We start from the raw sequence: 19838 nt of genomic DNA, 5'->3' as shown, positions 1-19838 counted from the left end.
TCATCCCGTACACTGGTATTGGTGCACAAACGACGTGCAAACCGGAGTGTAGAGCATGCCAAGCGGATGTAGCTTGGTATAGGTAGCAGTGAATATTTCGATTTTTCAATGAAATTATGCTTTTCGCTTCCCACTTCCACTTCCCGTTTCTAATGTTCGATTCAATGTGCGGGCTATGTAGCAGCAAGGCAAGCGACTGTGTAGCAGCAGCAGCAGCAGATACACAGTATGTAGGTATCTCTGCTGGCTATTATGATTTATGTTTGCACGGGTAGGCATTCGGTTGTTCGACTAAATCGAAGGGTGCTTTTTGGTTTTGCGTGGAGAATTGGAGAACAACCACAAGTCTTCTGATTTGCGTCCGTTCTGTGCCATCCGAAATATCAAGAGTAAACTTTTCGAGTCAATGCTGAAGCTCAACCCAAGCGAAAAACTTTCCGACAAGTTTGCATAAGTCGGTGTCTTCGTTACATATTTTGAATGAATATAATTAAAAGTAAAAGGAAGACCTGTAAAATCTAACAACAAAAGCATTCTACGAAGAAACTTTGAATAAATTGTCGACAGTCAGAATATCAACACGTCTGTCGTATGCTAGCATAGGAAAAAAAGCATCGACTGGTAAAGTTTCATCATACACGAGGCGGCATATGCGCTGCTGGCAGGCTGGCTGGCTGGCTGTTTGGTTGGTTGGTGCTCGTGCCGAACGATGAAGTGGGACATGACGGGTGGTGGCGTGACGACATAATCTACCATACATACCACCACGCTGCTCGCTCCTCGCATTCGATGGGAGGAGGCACGGGGCTGATGCTCTCGGCGGTGCACTCAAACCAGCTTTTGGTGTGTGGAAAAGCGAGCAGAATAAATAAAAAGCCACCGCCGGGTGCTTTAATAAACGCAGTTCAGGCCATTGGATGAACCTAATTTCTACGGATGAGATTTTATTGACAATATCTACTGCTTTCTAAACCGAAAGAGCAGGGTGACATTGACACTCATGCGATAGTGTTTATTGTAGAATCACTACCGCTGCTGGTGAGGATTGAATTTTGAGTCAGTCCCACCATAGTTGAAAATATGACAGCAAAATTATTTGATGGAACACATTTCCTGCAGCATAAAATATTTTCGAACATTCTTCAAACTTTCAGGGTATATGTTCTACAAGACTCTCTAAAAAGTCAACATGAATGGGACTTCCCGTTTTTGGCAACACCCGTTTTGATTACAGTATTGTTCCGATTTATCAGCCGCTACGTGAATTTTGGGATGATAATTGGAAAATTAATATAACCGGATTTTTTTTTTTTTTTGCTCGAAGTTTGCCAAGTTTATTAATGAATTATGTTATATCTTTTTGCATTATTAGGGTGGTCATGTTTCCACGCATTAGGGTAATCCAAAAAAAAAAAAGGTTTTAAGTACGTACCAAAAATACGATGTCTTTATAAAAGTTGTAGAACGTTCTAAAATAAGTAACTTTTTCGAATATAGCAACTATCAATCTCTTATGGTTGTCGAAATATAATGATTTGTTTATAGAAATCTATTTGTGTCAATAATCAATATACTTTCGAGGATACAATCAGATACAGACAACTGATATTTGCTTTTACAGGTTTTTGTTGTACTTTTATGTGCGAGTTGTTTGATCTGCCACCATTTGCCACCTTGAGAAATATTTGAAATCTCGGAAAAATTAGACAATATCGCGGAAAAATTAGACAATAGCGTATAATAGCGTAAAGGGTATGAAATGGAGCTACCTGGGAGGAGCGTCAAAAATAGCTCTGGCTCTATCAAGCTCCCACCAGGCGCCTCCACGCAGATCTGTAAAATGATGACGGTCGATGGCCTTACCCGGAAATGCTTCATGTACTTACTGTGGCAGCTAAGCTTAGGAGGTGCGAACTAGAGCGCCTGTTCTCCAGGTGAGGGGCGGCTCACACAGCGCCTGTCTCGGAACGGGCGGCTGAATATAAAATGCTGCATCCCGCAAGCAATACCCAAGATGGCAAACCCATCAGCGGGATTGTAGGTATCGCGACCCCGGTGAGGTAGTTTACCAAAAAACTCATTTACCGTGAATAACGAAGAAGAAATTCAGGACGGAACAATCGGTATAGGACACGGCAAGGGACAAGGAAACCATTAAGGGATAATGATTGGAAACTTGGTACCTGGAATGTCCGAAATGACTTTGAAATGCGGTCTTGGCATTAACATCAATATTTTTTTGAAACGATGGTTCTACAATTTGGAGAGACGGTAGGGGAAAGTATTGAAAATTTTTTTGGGAATGGAGGGGAAAGAGTGGAAAGGAAGGGGGGCAAATAGGTAGCTACGCTTAAGAAGTTGTCGTGGTGACTCCTAGGCTTTTGTCCAATGCTGGAAGGTGCATGGGTCGAACCAACCCAAGCAACAATGTGGGTTTTATTGTACTTATGCTGGTCTTCAAAGACCAATTTTGGTCTTAAATGCCATCATAAAAGTGCAATAAAACCCAAATTGTTAACTTGGGAAGCTATAATCAGAGATTTAACCGGATTCGAACCCACAACACCCGCCAGGGCGTGTAGCACGCTGGTATCCGTGTACCTCTGAACCATAGAGGCGCTGGACAAAAGGAGACTGCGCAACACCCCTTTTTAATGTAGCGACGTATCTGGTTGGGTTATTTTTAGACACAAATTATGCCTCTTCCTCCGTCTACTGTAGAAACCATCGACCGAGAAGTTTTAATCTAACTTGTTCTTACTTTCAGGACAACGACACTATGCAGGCCCTTACGACTTGCAAGATACTGCGTGTGACGTTGTTCGTGTTAGCTGCAATTCTCAGCGCGGGATTTCGGAGAAAGGCTCGGTTCCTATGAAATTGACCAAACTCGTGTGTTTAGTTTTTGACCTTGAAATGCGGTCAGGCATTAATATTAATTTTTTTTTGAAACGATGGTTCTACAATTGATGGAGGGACGGTAGAGAAAAGTAATGATTTTTTTTTTGGGAATGGAGGGGAAAGAGTGGACCCCTTCGTTTCTACTCTTTCCCCTCCATTCCCAAAAAAATTTTCATTACTTTCCCCTACCATCCCTCTATCAATTGTAGAACCATCGTTTCAAAAAAACGTATATGCGTGTTGAGGATTAAGGGCAAATTCTTCAACTACAGCCTAATCAACTTATACGCACCGACATATGATAAATCCGATGATGCTAAGGACGAGTTTTACGACAGGCTTGAGAGGACCTATGGAGAGTGTCCAAAACACGACGTGAAAATCGGGAGGGAGGAATTCTTCCGTTCAGTCATTGGAACACATAGCCTTCATCTGTCGACCAATGATAACGGTCTGAGACTCATAAATTTTGCCGCGGCCAGAGGAATGGCCATCTGTAACACCTACTTTCCACGTTTGAATATTCGGAAACACACCTAGAGGCATCCTAATGGAAACTCTAGCTCTCAGATCGATTAGGTCTTGATAGACGGTCGACACTTTTCGGATGTTATCGATGTACGGTCTTTTCGGGGACCAAATATCGACTCTGACCACTCCTAGTGAGTAAGATTCGCGCAAGGCTGTCGAACAAGGCGAAACCTCGCACTGAGAGGACGCTGCGTTTCAACATCCAGCGGTTAACGGCAGACGGCGTAGCAGTGGAGTACGCCAGGAAACTCGACCAACGAATCGCAGAACAGCAGGTAGAAGGAGAAGATATATATGGGCTGTGGAGGAACATTCATGGTGCCATCGAAACAGCTGCGGTTTGATGCCGAATGCCAGAGAGTGACAGACGAAAAGAACCAGGCCAGGAGTCGCATGCTCACTGCGGCAACGCGTCAAAACAGAGAGAGGTACAGAGAGACTAAAGTTGCGGAAAAAAGAATCCATCGTTTAAAGAAACGCGAGTACGAGGAGCACGAGCACGTACTCGCCGGCGCAGAGGACCGATACGCCAGCAACGACACACGGAGTTTCTATAAAACGGTGAGATGCAGGAATTTCGCCGCGTCTGTGATGTGCAACGATAGTGCTAGCAACCTGCTTACCGACAAAACGGCGGTAGCAGCCAGGTGGAAGGAGCACATCCAGACACTGTTGAATGGAGAGATAGACGCGGAGCTCAGCAAGGACAGGATAGGAATTGTAAGCGATGGTCAAGCTGTGGAGCCACCAACACAGGAGGAGGTTAAAAAGGCAATCAGAGAGCTGAAAAACGGTAAAGCTGCTGGGAAGGACGGTATCCCGGCTAAACTTCTAAAAGCGGGGAGTGAGCGGCTGTACGAAGCAATCCACCGGATCATTGTCAGGATCTGGGAGGAACAACAAATGCAGGAGGAGTGGTCGGATGGCCTCATTTACCCAATTTTCAAAAAGAGACATCGACTGGAGTGTAAAAACTCTCGAGGAATTACATTGCTTAATTCTGCCTACAAGGTGCTTTCCCGTATTCTGTTCTGCAGACTGAGACCGTTAGCGAAGTCCTTCGTCGGTGAGTACCAAGCTGGTTTTCGTGAGGGTCGCTTCACGATGGATCAGATATTTACCCTACGTCAGTTGCTAGACAAGTTCCGGGTGTACAACTTGCAGACACACCATCTGTTTGTGGACTTTAAAGCGGCGTACGATTCAGTTAAACGAAATGAGCTGTGGCAGATAATGCTAGAATAGCGGGTGAGACCTCAGCTGCTTTCGTGGCGTTGGATGGACTGAAGCAAGGGGATGCACTCTCTAACCTGCTATTCAACATTGCCTTGGAAGGTGCATTACGAAGGGCAAACGTAGAAAGGAATGGAACTATCATCACGAAATCTCACATGCTTCTTGGTTTTGCGGATGACGTCGATATCATCGCAATCAACCGTAGAGCAGTGGAAGAAGCCTTCAGGCCTTTTAAAAAGGAAGCGGCGAGATTGGGACTTACAATTAACACCGCCAAAACGAAGTACATGGTTGCTGGTAGGGAACGTGGGAGCCCAAGTGGTGTTGGTGCCGAGGTGGAGTTAGATGGGGAACGATATGAAGTAGTGGAGGAATTTATATACCTTGGTATACTAGTGACATGTGACAACGATGTAAGCCGCGAAGTGAAACGACGAGTTGCAGCCGCGAATCGGGCTTTCTATGGATTACGTAGCCAGCTGAAGTCCCGTAGTCGTCGTAGTTTGCAAATTCGCACAAAACTGGCGATCTACAGACCACTAGTCCTCCCGGTGGCCTTTTACGGACACGAATCATGGACGCTAAAGGAAGCTGATCGGCAGGTGCTTGAGGTTTTTGAGCGTAAAATTCTGCGATCTATACTTGGTGACAAAATGTAAAATGGAGTGTGGTGCAGACGCATGAATCACGAGGTGTACCAAGTATTCAAATATGCTGATATAGCGAAGGTAGTGCAATGTGGCTGGCTGCAGTGGGCTGGACACGTGGCCAGAATGCCCGACGAAAGAGTAGCCAAACTATTTTCAGAGAACCAAGAAGAGGCCGTAGACTCCGAGGCAGACCCTGAACACGGTGGGTGTGTACTGTCGAAGACAATGCACGTTCAGCTGGTGTTCGTGGGGATTGGAGAACGGCAGCCTAGGACCGACGGTACTGGAGGACCATAATTCGTTCGGCGCAGGATCGGTAACGGACCGTCTTACGATTATTATGGCGACCTAAACGCATTTCAACAAAAAAAATCTTAACGTTTCACTAACTGGTAACGCTCGCAACCGATTCATGCAAAGCTAATGTTTCTACGGAGTGACCGTGCAATGATGAACCACTTGACAAAGAAATGGTCCATTCTCGGTAAAAAAGTTTATATTGATTTTGTAAGAACAAATTGGAAAAATGCTTTGATTATTTTGATTATTTTAGAGCCTTGATAAAGAATACAAATTATTCGAAACGTTGGTAGAAGAGAAAAACACCGTTTTTTCTGCTTATTTACGACTGCAAAGCCGAAAAAATTCCATTGACTCATTTGTAACGAAAACTTTCGTTTTTCTGCCACAGCTGCAAATGCCCTGCCAAATCATCAATTTTCTTGCAAATTTGTCGGCAAAAACAAATTTAAATTTGCCAAGTAAAATTTTGACCTGGCATTTGCCTGAAGTCAACATTGACGTAGGTTTCATCGTCCATCAGAAGACACCCGTCGAACTTGGTTAGCACCCGGTCGTATAGCTTTCGAACACGGATTTCAGCCACACCATTCTGTTTTACAGTTCGGTTTGACTGTTTGCTAGCTCGATACGACTTGATTCCTTCCCGGAGTCGAGTTCTCCTCACGGTACATTGGGCAGCACCGAATTTTCTGGCCAATTGAAATGAGCTGTTTAGCAGACCTAAATGCAGACCACAATAGAATTTCTAAATAACTGCGCACAATATTTTCCCTTCTTTCGGCTTCCATGTTGTTTGTTTACAAAATAGAGTCCTTTTTCGGAATGTCAAAAATGCATAGGTGAAACTAACAAAATTTCCGACACGTGGGCGCCAAGAGCTTCCAAATCCGTCCACCAAGAGCGCTACAATATGAGCAAAAGTTTGTTCCAATTCTAAATGAAGCAAGCTTTAAGTTAGTGACAGCAAACAATTAAGAATTTCTCAAGCTACATTTTACTCTAATCGGATTACATAAATGTTGCAAACAGCCAGAGATATATAAAATAATTTCGAAAGATGATAGCTTTAAACGACACAAAGTAGCAACCTTTGACCTCGTTTTTCCCGAAATCAAATTTTTGTCACTTGGTTCGGTCTGACTTAACACCGACCAATTGCGGTACACCTCACACGCCGCTTGCTTCGTTTCTGTTTCAGTGATCCAGTTTTTCGAACAATTTAAAATATTAATTTAATGAGTATTAATGTCATTTTGTTGTACATAACAAGTTTATTGAAGAGTACACGTCGATCTGTAACTTTAAAAGGGCGTTCAAAAATCTACAAGTGTTGTACAAAATACAAAATAACCGAAGGGTATAAACGATTGAGTTTGCTGCTGAATTCGTCTAAAGAACGAGGATCTAGAGCCTTTTGATATTATTTCAAAAGGAACATACCAAAATCGGAGCATAAAATAGGAAAAGGGTGTACCCGGTTGATCAATTGAGGGTTAACAGGTAGTTAAATTATGCTTCCAAGACGCGTCTATTTCTATCTCGAGTGATAACTGTGTTGGTCTAACAAAGGTTCCTTTCACCGCTAGGTGGATTAAATCGGGATTTTATGACGATTTGGCGCGGAATTGCCCAGACGCCCTTTATAAAACCCAGTCAAGAGTCGTGCTCGTGATGGTCAATTGACCTGCGAAAAAAGAATGGTTTCCTTCACTGAAAACAGGTTGAAAGCTTCATTCAAATTGGAGAGGGTCATGCAAGATTTTTCATTTTATTGCCGGATTTTACCTGGAAATGCTCTACAATAAATGCATAACAGACGTTGTAAAGGAGTTTAATAGTTTCATATTTCGATCTTTTGTTCATGAAGTTCAAAGACAACTAATGAGCCTTTCAGATCAGCACACACATATGATGAAGTAAAGAGTCGCGGTCGTAAGATCTGCTTTTAAAATTCATATACCTACCTACCTAACCCAGACTTGCTTCATACAAGCCCTATCTGATAGATTATGGTGCAGCTTTAAAATTTGCGCTCTCCGCTTGGTTTGTACGGTTTGAATGAGAGAAACGATTTCGATCATGAAACCATTACAGTCTCTGACATCCAGACGCACCTACGGTGGAAGGTCGCAGTTGTTCCGGTATCGATGTTTGTAGGCTTTTTCTCTGCTGCGAATACTGTTGCTGGCTAGTAGAAGACGAAAATTCAGCCGAACTGCCTTGAACCGAATTTCGTGCACTGCAAAGGAATGGATTGAGCGAACAAAAGTTGGACTGAATCCCATTTCCTCCTTTATTCGTGCAAACAACAACCGAACTGCGCGACAGGGTGCCGCTTCCACAGCAGACTCGACCGACCTACAGCCGCCGCCGCCCGCGTCAGCACCGTCGTCGTCGTCGCTCGTGTCCGTGTGGCAGTGACTGTTGTGTATCGAAACGTAGCTAATGACGATGGGCAGACAACAGGCAATGGCAGCGCAGTATACGTCGGTACGGGGTGGGATATGAGAAATGGCTCGGCTCTAAAGTGACAACCACCGTGTGCTAAAGCGAACGCTATCAAAGAAAACAAAACCAATAGAAAGAAAAAAAGTATAACCAGGGCACATATTGGAAACGACGACAGGGACTGGCAAACCAGAACATGGCATTTGATAAGAGCCTAGACCAAGGCAAAAAGACAGGCACCTCTGCCTATTCGAATTTGGGCCGACCGAAGCGCAAATACTGCCTGCCTCTGCCTCCCAAACCCCAAACCGTTGCTGCCGCACGGGTCCCTTCGGCTTCTTCGACCGGCTTTTGTGCCTACGTTACGTGGTTGGAAATGTTTACCTTACTTGACACGCAATTGGCTCAACTGAAGCGAACTTGCCAAATTCTCAAGATATCGCTATGCACAGCATGGACAGGTTGCTGGTGCTGCTACTGTCGCGTTTCGAAAATCGACACGCTGGAAAAATATTGTCCAGCGAATGAACTAAAGCTAAATTTAGCGCATTGCTCAAGACAATTCGACATCGCACTAGGGTTGGGGTTTCCATCAATTAAAACTAGCCTGGAGATTTTTTGATGCAATTACTGAAGATCACAATTATCTTCACAATACTGATCTGATTTTAAATTTAGTTGATTAAGAAATATTTGACAAAACGACCTTATCTCTTATACAAGTACTCTACAATAAAACTTTTCAATAAAACTAGAGTTAATACTAGGTGGTGAAAGGAACCTTTGTTATATTATTTTATTTGTTATTTGAGATAGAAATCGACACGTCTTCAGAACATAATTCTGTTAGTTAGCACTGTACCAGTTGGTTCTACCAACAGATATCCACTAAAAAGAATAATAATACATACTTTTCATTTGGTATCGCAATCATGACAATCGGTTCAGTCGTTCAAAAGATATGATTTAAAAAAGTTTGGCAAAACGACGATTTTTGGATTCAGTCTAACTTAGAAAGAGGCACCCCGAACGCCAAATAAAAGCTACGGGTCAAAACTTTATCCATATTTATAAAAGTGAGCTTGAATTTGTATGTTTGTTTGTATGTTCCGCCTTAACTCCGGAACGTCTGAACGGTTCTTTAGCAAACGTCGTTTGTCGAACACATGTTTTTTGACAGATAAGAATCAGCGCAGGGGAGTTGACAAAAGAGGGAGACGGTCTCTTTGAAGAGGGGAGTAAGGTGGTAGTTCTAGGGTTAGCACACCGTCGTACATACCGTTCCAGAGAGATGGATCGAGTATTGACCCTTGTGGAACGCCCGCCGTGATCACAGCTGTTTCCTTTCCGAGGTTCGTCCGGTATACTACTACTACTACTACTACGATTCGTGAAGTAGCTCTTCAGAACTCGGCACAGATAGTCGGGGACTCTGATTCTATGGAGCGCTGCTGCGAGGGCTTCCCAGCTGCCGCTGTTGAATGCATTCTTAACATCGATAGTGACCACTGCGCAGTAGCGGTTTCCTCTGCGTTTCTGCTTGGACGCCTTCTCTGCTGTCTCGACGACAGTCCGGATCGCATCTACCGTGGACCTTCCCTTCCGGAACGCCAACTGCCTTTGTGTAAGTCCGTACTCGCCCTCCGTCTATGGATAGCCTGTTCAGGATAATCTTTTCTAGCAGCTTTCCCAGTGTGTCCAACAGGCAGATTGGTCGATATAACGTTGGATCCCCCAGCGGTTTTCCTGGTTTCGGCAACAGTGCCAACTTCTGGATTTTCCACTTGTCTGGAAAGTGTCCCTCGTTTAGGCAGTTTTGCATCACCGTGCGGAACATATCCGGGATTGCATGGATTACCTCCTTAAGAGCTACGTTGAAGATCCCATCCGGGCCCGGCGCCTTGTTCATCTTCAGGTCTTTCGCGATTCTGAGTAGTTCGTCATTGGAGATTCTTCTCTCGTCTGTGTTCTCATCCTCTAGCGCCCGGTAGGAGGTAGGGGCCAGGACATTGGCTCGTATTTCGGGAAGAGGCCTTCAATTATGCATTTTAGCTTATCTGGGCATCCTTCGGCTGGCATTGCTGGGCCTCTGGTCTTTGCCATCACTAGCTCTCCAGTTAATTCGTCCAGCATGCGACGGAACTGTTCCAGCGTCCATCTTGGGGGAGCATAGCAGCTGCACATTAAGATTCTGTTAATTTTGGCGACCACGAAACCCTTGTATCGGCTTGTAACCACCTCATGGATGGGATATCGACCCGTCACCAATATCGCGGCTATTCCTGCTCTGTCTGTTATCCAGTTACCGTTATCGGAGGAAATTCGATACGGCTCCGCTATGATTGCAACGTCGCACTTCGTTTCAGTTGTCGACTGCCACAGCAGTTGCTGTGCAGTGTCGCAGTGATTGAGGTTGATTTGAATCACCTCCATTATTGTAGGCCTGCCTTTGCCTTCTGGTACACCGGACATTTAAAGCCTTCCGTCACGTGGTTGTTGTCTTCCTTGCACAACATACGTCTCGATTGCTTATTGCAGTCCTTCGCAACATGTCCCTCATTGCCGCATTGCCGACACAGCTTCGATCTGTCAGGGCCCGGACAATTCCTCGCCTGGTGACCATGCATTTAAAGCATCTCGCCATTTCTTTGGGTTCACAGGGGATTGCTCTAAAACTAACCACCGCCCATCTAATCTTGACCTTGTTCATCATCAGAAGCCGGTTTGCCGCCGCGATAGACAGACGAATCGACGCCGTCTACTTACTGCCGTATGTCTTCCGCAGCCGAATAGACATTGGAACGTCGCCCAGGTATTCCGCTCTTGTCAGCACCGCTTTCACCTCACTCTCTGTTGTAACCTCGCTTCAACGATCGTCTCCTGAGACAAAGCTTTTACTTGAGTTTCGCCGCCAAGCGCTGTGTCGACTAGCACCTTGAAGACCGCGCTTTTCGCCTTCGGGTCTCTCTTAAGCTCGAAGAGCAACTCGCCGCTGTGGGTTCTCCGGGGATCTCCCTTTGCACCGCGACCAATCGAGGACATTCGAAAACCACGTGCTGTAGAGTTTCTACCATCTCTCTGCATTCCAGGCAAACTCGCGTCGCGGCGTGCCCGTGACTCGGAGAAACTGGATCAAGTGGAACCCGACTTCTGCATGTTTCCTATTTCTATTCAACCAGGTTGACAGAACCGGTATGAGTCGGTGCGTCCACCTACCGTTCTCTGCCGTGTCACACTCTTACTGGCATTCGACCAGCGACTCTTCCTTCGTCAGCTTTCGGGCTCCTCTGGTGTTTCTACGACCGTAGTAGTCGTGATCTTCCATTAGCATGACGCTTATGTGGATAATTCCAACGATAACCACACACTGTTTCCGACGATATTGTTCTATACACATTGGCGACTCTTACAGCATTGAGTCGAAACGTACTATTCAGCTTCGCGCGATTCTGCTTGGCGCAATTCTGCCGGTCGTCTATATTTACCCCCAGATGCTTGACAGCACGCGATGAAGTAATAATGTGCTCTCCGACGGTGATGCGTGAGCGTTGTGTGACCTTACAGTTGATAACCAGCAGGACCTCCGTTTTAAGGTGGGCAATTTGCAGCTTTGCTCCCTGGATCTCGATAGTTCCAATCGGCTTTATCACCAGTGTTCCAGCGGTTACGGAACAAATAAAATGACCACTGACTCTTTTTAGCAACTTTCCTTTATTTCCTAAGAAAGCAGCTTTAAACTGTAAAACATAGTCTAGGTTTAGAAATTAGTTTTAGGTTATTTTAACATTTAGGTTAACTTACAATTTTCAGTGACACAATTTTAACCGCATGTTTTAGGTTTAGGATTTAATTTGTAACTGTAACTGTTGTTTGCATGTTAGTTTTAGCGAATTTCTAATTTAATTAATACTCACTACTTTAGCTGTAAATAGGATTCATAAATTGTAATTTTAAGACATGTTTAACTAGTTTTTAGGATAATATTAAGTACAACAATGAAGTGTGCGTCCGACGAAACCATTAACGTAACTGCTCAATTTTGACAGATTTCCGATCTATCATGATGACAACTGTCCGCTGACGCTTTGCTTCAAGCGAAGCGACGCGTCGACCTCACCGGCCAACATCGTTGCTGTGAAGCAAGGTTTCCAGCCGCAACAACCAGCATTTCTACCTCCTCCAGTGACTCGCCTGTAACCGATAGCAGGATATCATCCACAAAACTGACGATCACCACGCCTCTGGGCAGCTTTAACCGTTCCTGTTCCAAAACTACCGACGAAATGTTCATCATCTTACGTCCCTTAGTGGTCTCGTAAACAACCAACCAATTCCTGGAGTAACTCCTCAGAACTCTGCATAGATATCCCGGGACATGCATTCTGGCACTGTTTAAGGCGCCGATCGTTACAATGGCGCAAAAACTATCTCCTCTTCGCTTCTATTTGAATGACTTCCCGACTCGCTCGACCACTGTCTAAATAGCATCCACCGTGGACTTCCCTTTTCGGAACCCGAACTGCCTGTTCAGTTCACTCTTCACGATCTACAGCAGTTCTGGCTCCCCAAACTCGTCTTCTGACTCTGAGGCAACCTGCGCGGAGGTTACTGAGTGTCTCGTTCCACCAGTAAGCTGGGCGCCGAACGTTTCGCACCTCCATTTTTCTTGGCATGGTACCATCACATGCCCTCGTCAACGTATCCGTCAACTCGTGCGCATTCAGGTTCGATCTTCCACTGTCCACCCGAAGTGCCGCAACAAAAAGACCCTTGTCAAAGGCCGTCGTCTTCCACTTTCCTCGCATATTCAAGCCGGCAGATGTTATATTTAATCGCATGGTGATCCCTGTGGGTACACCCCTCACAGACCCTCCAGTTCATGTTTGGTTTCAAACATGGGCTACCAAAGGTGACGTCGATAATAGAGTCGCGGCCGTCCTTACAAAAAATACTAACGGTACCTTTGGTGAACGGTGCAACTTCCAGCTTAACCAGGGCTTCCAACAGATTGTGCCGCCCTGGCGTTAGTATATCTGCTACTTCACTCCACAGCCCAAGCGTTCAAGTCTCTTCAAATTATAATTGACCTTCCCCTGACGAATTCCTCGATCAATGATCATAATCATCGATCATAACAGCTACATACGAACATTCCGTTGATTTTGACAATCACGAAACCTTCGTACGAACACGAAACTACCTCTTCGACGGAGAACTTCCCCATTACATGTACCCATTACTGCTCCACCGGCTACCCTGTTACCGTTACCGGATGGAACTCGGTACGGCACTGCAATTGTTGTGGCAACGGAATCGTTGTGTGGCGTCGCAAGCTGGTGTGGTGTGTCTCTATGATTAAGATTGATCTGGGTCACCTCATTTACTGCTGGCCCGCCTTCGCGTTGTTATATGCTGATTATTGGAAGCCTTCTGTCGTGTGGTTATTTCCCTTTTCTTTTTTTGCAGAGTATGCACCTCGTAGGCTCCATGCAGTCGCTTACAAAATGATCATCCTCACTGCATTTCCGGCACGATTTAAACCTATCCGCACCTCCACAGGTTCGTGTATGAAGTCCGAAGCCCCAGCACAAGAAGCAACTTTCCATTTGCTTGGTCACACGAGGGATGGCTTTCAAAACGCACACTGACCACCCAACTTTAATTTTGCCTTTCTTCAGTAGTTTAGGCGCTGCTACTGATAAAAGGTCAATCGTTGCCGTTTGTGTTCCGCCATAGACCTTCCTCAACCGAATTACCATCGAGACGTCGACCAGTTCGTACTGTGCCTTCAGTGCAGTTCCCCGCTCCCGCTCTGTTGCGATGTCGTCCAGATCCATGCACTCGAATGTGGTTTCTTGGGTGAGCGCTTTCACGTTCGCTTCATTCCCCAACGCCTTGGCAACAAGCTGCTTGATGGCTGCACTCTTAACCGATGGATCCTTTTGTAGCTTTGAAAGCATCTCTCCCTTTTGGGTCCGGCTGGTGCTCACTAGTTTTTCGCCAAGCTCCTTCAACTCCAGAGCTTCCAGTACTTTTCGAAGGATCGCTGCGTACGAAACGTTGACGCTGGCTTCAACAACCAGAGCATCGCCTTTACTTCTTTCTCGCCGAGGCCTAGGCTTCTGGTCTTCTTTCTTCACTGCATTTTCGTTTTGTTTCTGCTTTTCCCTCTGACTTACGACAGGACACCATCCGCTACATTCACCATGGTTCCGATCCTCTTCTTCGTAGTTACGTGGATTGAAGCCTGGCCGTCCCTTCGGCGTCTCCGGTACTTCGGCAGGTCTCTTCTTCGAAGCTTCGCTTAGTGCATTTTCAGCAGTCTCGGCTCTAACCCTCAGATCTTTCTACGCGTGATGAACTGTAATAATAGCTGATTAGATGCTTGCAACCGCTTCATCTGCGAATAAACGTTATGTCATTCTTTGATAAATTCATAGAGTTCATCCTCCTTCTCCTTTATCTCCGCCATGGCATTTCGACATGCGCTATTACAGAGCATCGGTGTGAAAGTTTGGCTCAGCAACATAATGCTATGTCGTCCTTTCTGCTCTATAGTTACTATATATATAGTTCGGCGGATAGAAAACCAGGCGAATTGGCATCCCTGATTTATGAAATTTGAAATTATGGTGAAATGTGCAGGTTTTTACGAAAAATAATCACTGGCGGGTGTTGAAAATGACTAGTTCTATGAAAATAAAGTGTGTTTTTTTAACATTACTCCTGCATTTTGGATTTTGAAAAGCTTTTGGCTCCGCTTTTGACGTTTATTTGGCTCCCGATTTTCTATCCGCCGAACTAGATATATAGTAACTATATTCTGCTCTCCTATAGGCTTGCAAGCATGTTTATGGTACTGCTTTTGCACTATTTGTTTGATTTCATCTCGTTTCCTTAATTACAAATTTTCTACATATTCTACATGCAAGTCTACAAAAGTTATCTTTTAGGTTTACATATGTGTTTCTATACACCAAGTTAATATTCTAAAAATAAACAGGATGTTATTAAATTAAATGACATTTACAAATATTTACGCATCCTACGAAAGAAAGTATAGCTATCGCTCGCAGTACGTTTTTGTGAATTTGGCTGTTAAGTAAGGTGTTAAGTAAGGATAACATATATTTAAAAATATGATCACTATAGATGTTTCTGAGAAATTAAAAATTTATTATTGTTGCAGTAGAAAGGCCAGGTCTCAATACTAGGTGGATTAATACAGGTTTTTGTATTATAGTTGAACAACTCATCACAAAGAATGATGAATTTCCACGAAACGATACTTTAATAAAAAAATTTGAAGTCAACATATTAAATGTTGATTTCAAAGCATAATTCAACATCAACCCTGTTGATGGTTCCGACTCACAGCAAAACACAATTTCGAGTGCTACAGTCACCAAAAAATACGGACGATTTCTAGCGCTTTTGCTGGCAAAATTTCACAGTACCAACAGTTTCCGAACCGTGTAAATTGTTACCGGTAGCACGTTACGTTCGTAAATTACTTGTCTTTAAAATTCCATGCATTTGTGCAGTAGGTATAGGTAGGTACCTAGCGGTGCAATGCAGTCTGTGGACTTCCTGCACACTATAGCATTTTGAACTAGACAACGAACGAACTGCAGCAGCAGCACCACCATGAAACAGATTCAAGTCAAACGGCAAATTTAATCTTGTGTAGTTTCCTCTCCTCTGTTGTGAGGAGCAAAAGAGAGTGCGGCAGGCGAGAGCGAGTGAAGATTGTTGAGGCGAGCAGGGCGAGAGGGGAGATAGAGCAACCGGCTTTGAAGCGATGTACTCGAGCGTAACATAAAACTTTCAGCAGATTTTCTTCTGCAAACAGGTCGGGTACGGTTTTGGTTCAACCAAAGTCAGATCTTTATCTTTTCTTCCGATGCAGCAAGCAAGAAATCAATGTAATCTAGCATATATGCCTGTACCTGACAACAGCGAATTTCGAACGACCCACTGAAAGCTGCTGTGGCTGCTGATTAATAGGCTGCGAAAGTTTGACATTGTTACATTTTTTATTATATTAAATAATATTTTAATGGGCGCATCACATTATATCTTTGATCCGGTGACGATCATAATCCATTCACTAATTGCGGTACACTGCTACAGAATCATTCGTGGGTTTAATGTTTTGCGAAGGTTGCTTGAAAAGCAATTAAACAGTGAACAAAATAAAATGCGTAAAACTGTCCAATTATGAACAAAAGATCAACATTATAATACTTTGCTGGTTATACAATCTGGACTGGTATTGTGTTCTTGTTGTTGATTTTTTTTGTTCGACACCAGATGAGCAGATGTGAATTGCGCACACGAACCACAAGCAGCAGTCGTGGCCGAGCGGTTAAGGCGTCTGACTAGAAATCAGATTCCCTCTGGGAGCGTAGGTTCGAATCCTACCGACTGCGACATGTAGTCAATTTTTTACTAGTTTTTTCAGCAGAAACGATTTGATTTAAAAATTTACTTGAAAGTTTATTCTCAAGGTTATCTTTTATTCACATCGTCGGATACAACGAATTTCGAATCTGTTTTCCTTGCCGGATAAACACAGCCATATCATCAATGTGATAAAAAAGCAATAAAATTAAAAATTTACAACACGGGTCAAATGATGTAGAACAACCAAAATTTAATTACGATATTATTACTGCTACGAAATTCAAAGAGCTCAAGAATTTAGCTATGGGTAATTGTGCTGGCTGCAGATGAAACACACGTATTTTGCTCAATGCACTTTCCTCCAAATAAAGTTAATGAATGATACCTAACATTCTTTATTCATGAAATTGAAGTTAAACTAAGGCCATTGCAAATTATTTTTAAAATATGTGTCATCACTTGTGCGCCGGGGGGAGAAATATGAAAAATGGTGTATAAAATCAATTCTCTATGGGCTCTATCTATAGCCTAAAGAACTCTAAAAGTTAGTTTACGAAGGCTGGGAGTTGGCTACTTTTGCCAAAAATCGCTCCTCTAGTTTTGATGGCCGCTCGCTGGATTACACCGTTTATAATGATATTAAATAACATACAGTACAGTCCATTCTCTTTGCCGCAACCCTCTGCGCGATTTGAAGGATTTCGAGAGGGCCCTCGAAACACGCACGAAATACATCACTCGCTCCAGGCTAGCTTTGATCAACCGCGTCAGTTTGTGCGGGAAACCGTTCTCGTGCATATTTACCATAGCTGTTCGCGCACGACTGTATCGTATGCTGCTCTGAATCCCACGAAAATGTGATCCGTAGTAGCATGGGCCCCCATAAAATCCGCCCGATACAGCTCTACGAAATCCCTTACTATTGAGGATAGACGACGTTACAAAATGAAAAGCAACTTGAAGGCGGCGTTGATCAACATAATGCCGAGGTAATTACAGGATTACAACATTCGAACCACTAGCCCCTTTTGTAGATGAGACTCCCAAAACCTTGAAATTATCCAGTGAACTGTCTTCGCTGGTGGTTCTTTGCCATTTCTGTAGAGTTCTGGCAGAAATCAGTCCTTTTCGATCGATTCCTGCCAAGATAGTTTTTCCGGGCTTGTTTTTTCCTCTCGTCATATGCTGGCATTCCTCGTCAAACCAGTTATTTCGTACATCCGGGTTTCTTTACCAAGAACCGCGTTTCCGGCCTTACTGATAACCGAGCGTATCCTACTCCATCCGTCTGCGAGAGGTCGAAGCAGAGGAATATTCAAGAAGCATGCGTAGTTCTTGACAATTTGCGAGTTTTCTAATGGCCGAAAGTTTAACCGAGGATATGCTGCTATTAGGTAATGATCCGAGTCGATAACAGCACCCCGTAGGCAGCGTATGTTGCTGATGTTAAAGAAAAACCGGCCATCAATGAGAATATGGTCGATTTGGTTCAATGTTCGTTGATCAGGCGATCTCCAGCTAGCTTTGTAGATATCTTTGCGTTGAAAGAAAGGCATCAGGCCTTGAAAAGGTGTAAAGTTGATGCATCGCTGGCCGGTATCGTTTGAGTCGGTGTGCAGGCTATGAGGCCCGATCACCGGTCTATACATCCCTTTCCTGCCGATCTGGGCGTTTATATCCTCGATGACGATTTTGATGACCCGTGACGAACAGCTATCGTACGTTGCCTTCAGCTGCGCACAGAATGCTTCCTTCTCGTCATCGGGTCTACCGTCTACTGATCGAGCAGCACCCTGTCAAAATTCAGCGACAGCGATCTGCAGTTCCAGGTAGCAATCATTCATTTCATGTCATTATTGTGTCGCCTTTATCCATGCCGAATGTTCCGAGTTGATTTTTCTTGATTATACGGTAAGTAGTACGGTAGGTTTAGGTAGGTGGCTTTACTAGGACCACGCTACTGAGTCTCGTGATACCGCTGATGATTGGTTTCGAGGTACGATGCTGGGCTAATAAGCCAGTCGTCGTATATTCGAATCTCGGCTAGGCGGTGCTGCTAGATAGAGTCAGCAGGAATGTTGCACTAGCCCCGTAGCTATCCTGTACTCTATTACCAGCTGTGAAGTCTTTTTTTACGAGTATGGAAATCTGCTAAGCACCTGAGAAGATACGTTGCTATCAGATATCTGGGAAGACAACTCAGGTAGTGTGGGGGGTTGGGTGTACCGACCCTCCCCCCTGATCGGGCGTGATGATCTCGACCCACTAACCCCTACTCGAGTCTCCAGCCTCGATCCTCCGTAGCACCACCTTATCGGTATTACTTCAGGGAGGGGCTATTGTGCTAAACACACCCTCGTAGATAACTACTGGATTATGGTAGTTAGGCTGTTTACTCGCCGTTGGTCGGTTCTTCAGCGGCTGTGAAGTCTGTCGAAAAAGAAGGGTCAAGTCTTAGAGAGACGCCCAAGTTAGAGTTAGGGTTTAAGCCCAAGGCTTTGCTTTTTTACCGAGTCTCACGATGGAACTGCCATCTTAGGTTTAGTGTCAAGACATTTCGTTTCGGAAATCAACCGCCTCCTCCGGATCAGACGCAGTCGTGAGCCACTCCTAACGTGGAGGCGCTCATTAGGGGACAGACGCTCATGGCTGACTGGCCACTCTTCATGTGCATTTCCTGCATAACCTTAGTTTCCACCGGGGTTTTACCGATCTCCGTTAAGGTTGCTTGTATTCCAGTTTCCTTTGCCTTTTAGCCACTTGTACATCTATTATCAATCGTAAATTCGCGTAATTTAAGACATGTGAAGCCATTTTTTGCAACCCTGCCCACTCCCCTCTATTCTGACAATCCTCAATGTCGATTCCCTTATGTCAAGCAAGAAGTATACCAATTTTGGGGGTTTAAACCCACCCTTAGGTAAATTTTCAATAGGTACTGTCAAGGTCAAACTTTTTCCTATTGCTGTTATATAAATGTGAGAAGAATGGAACAGTCTGAATCAGCAACTGCAAGTCTCGGTTCCAGTTCAAGCCCAAATCCAAGTCCCAATCCCAGTCCTAGTCCCAGTCCAAGCCAAGTCCAACTCCAAGTCCAACCCCTAGTCTAATCCAAGTCCTAGTTCAAGTCCAAGTCCAAATTCAAGTCCCGGTCCCACTCCAAGTCCCAGTCTAAATCCAAGTCCAAGTCTCAGCCTGGGTTTAAGTCCAAACTGCGGTTCCAGTCCAGGCAAAGTCCAACTCCCAGTTGAAGTCCCGAATCCAGTCCCAGTCCAAGTCCAAGCCAAGTCTAACTCATGTCCCAGCCCCTCTTCATGTCCAAATTTAAATCCAAGCCCTGATCGCAGTCCAAGTCCATGTTTA

The 19838-nt window shown here is 44.5% G+C and overlaps 1 non-coding gene across 1 annotated transcript; it reads left to right on the top strand.

Annotated features, from left to right (window-relative positions):
• The first annotated feature begins 16419 nt into the window (after positions 1–16419).
• Positions 16420–16501, top strand: Trnas-aga (transfer RNA serine (anticodon AGA)). Its single transcript has one exon. It is a non-coding gene; the product is annotated as a tRNA-Ser (tRNA).
• Positions 16502–19838: the final 3337 nt, after the last annotated feature.

This window comes from Sabethes cyaneus, chromosome 3 (genome assembly GCF_943734655.1).
Source record: "Sabethes cyaneus chromosome 3, idSabCyanKW18_F2, whole genome shotgun sequence".
NCBI classification, from domain to species: domain Eukaryota; kingdom Metazoa; phylum Arthropoda; class Insecta; order Diptera; family Culicidae; genus Sabethes; species Sabethes cyaneus.
This window is presented reverse-complemented; position numbering and strand designations above follow the sequence as displayed.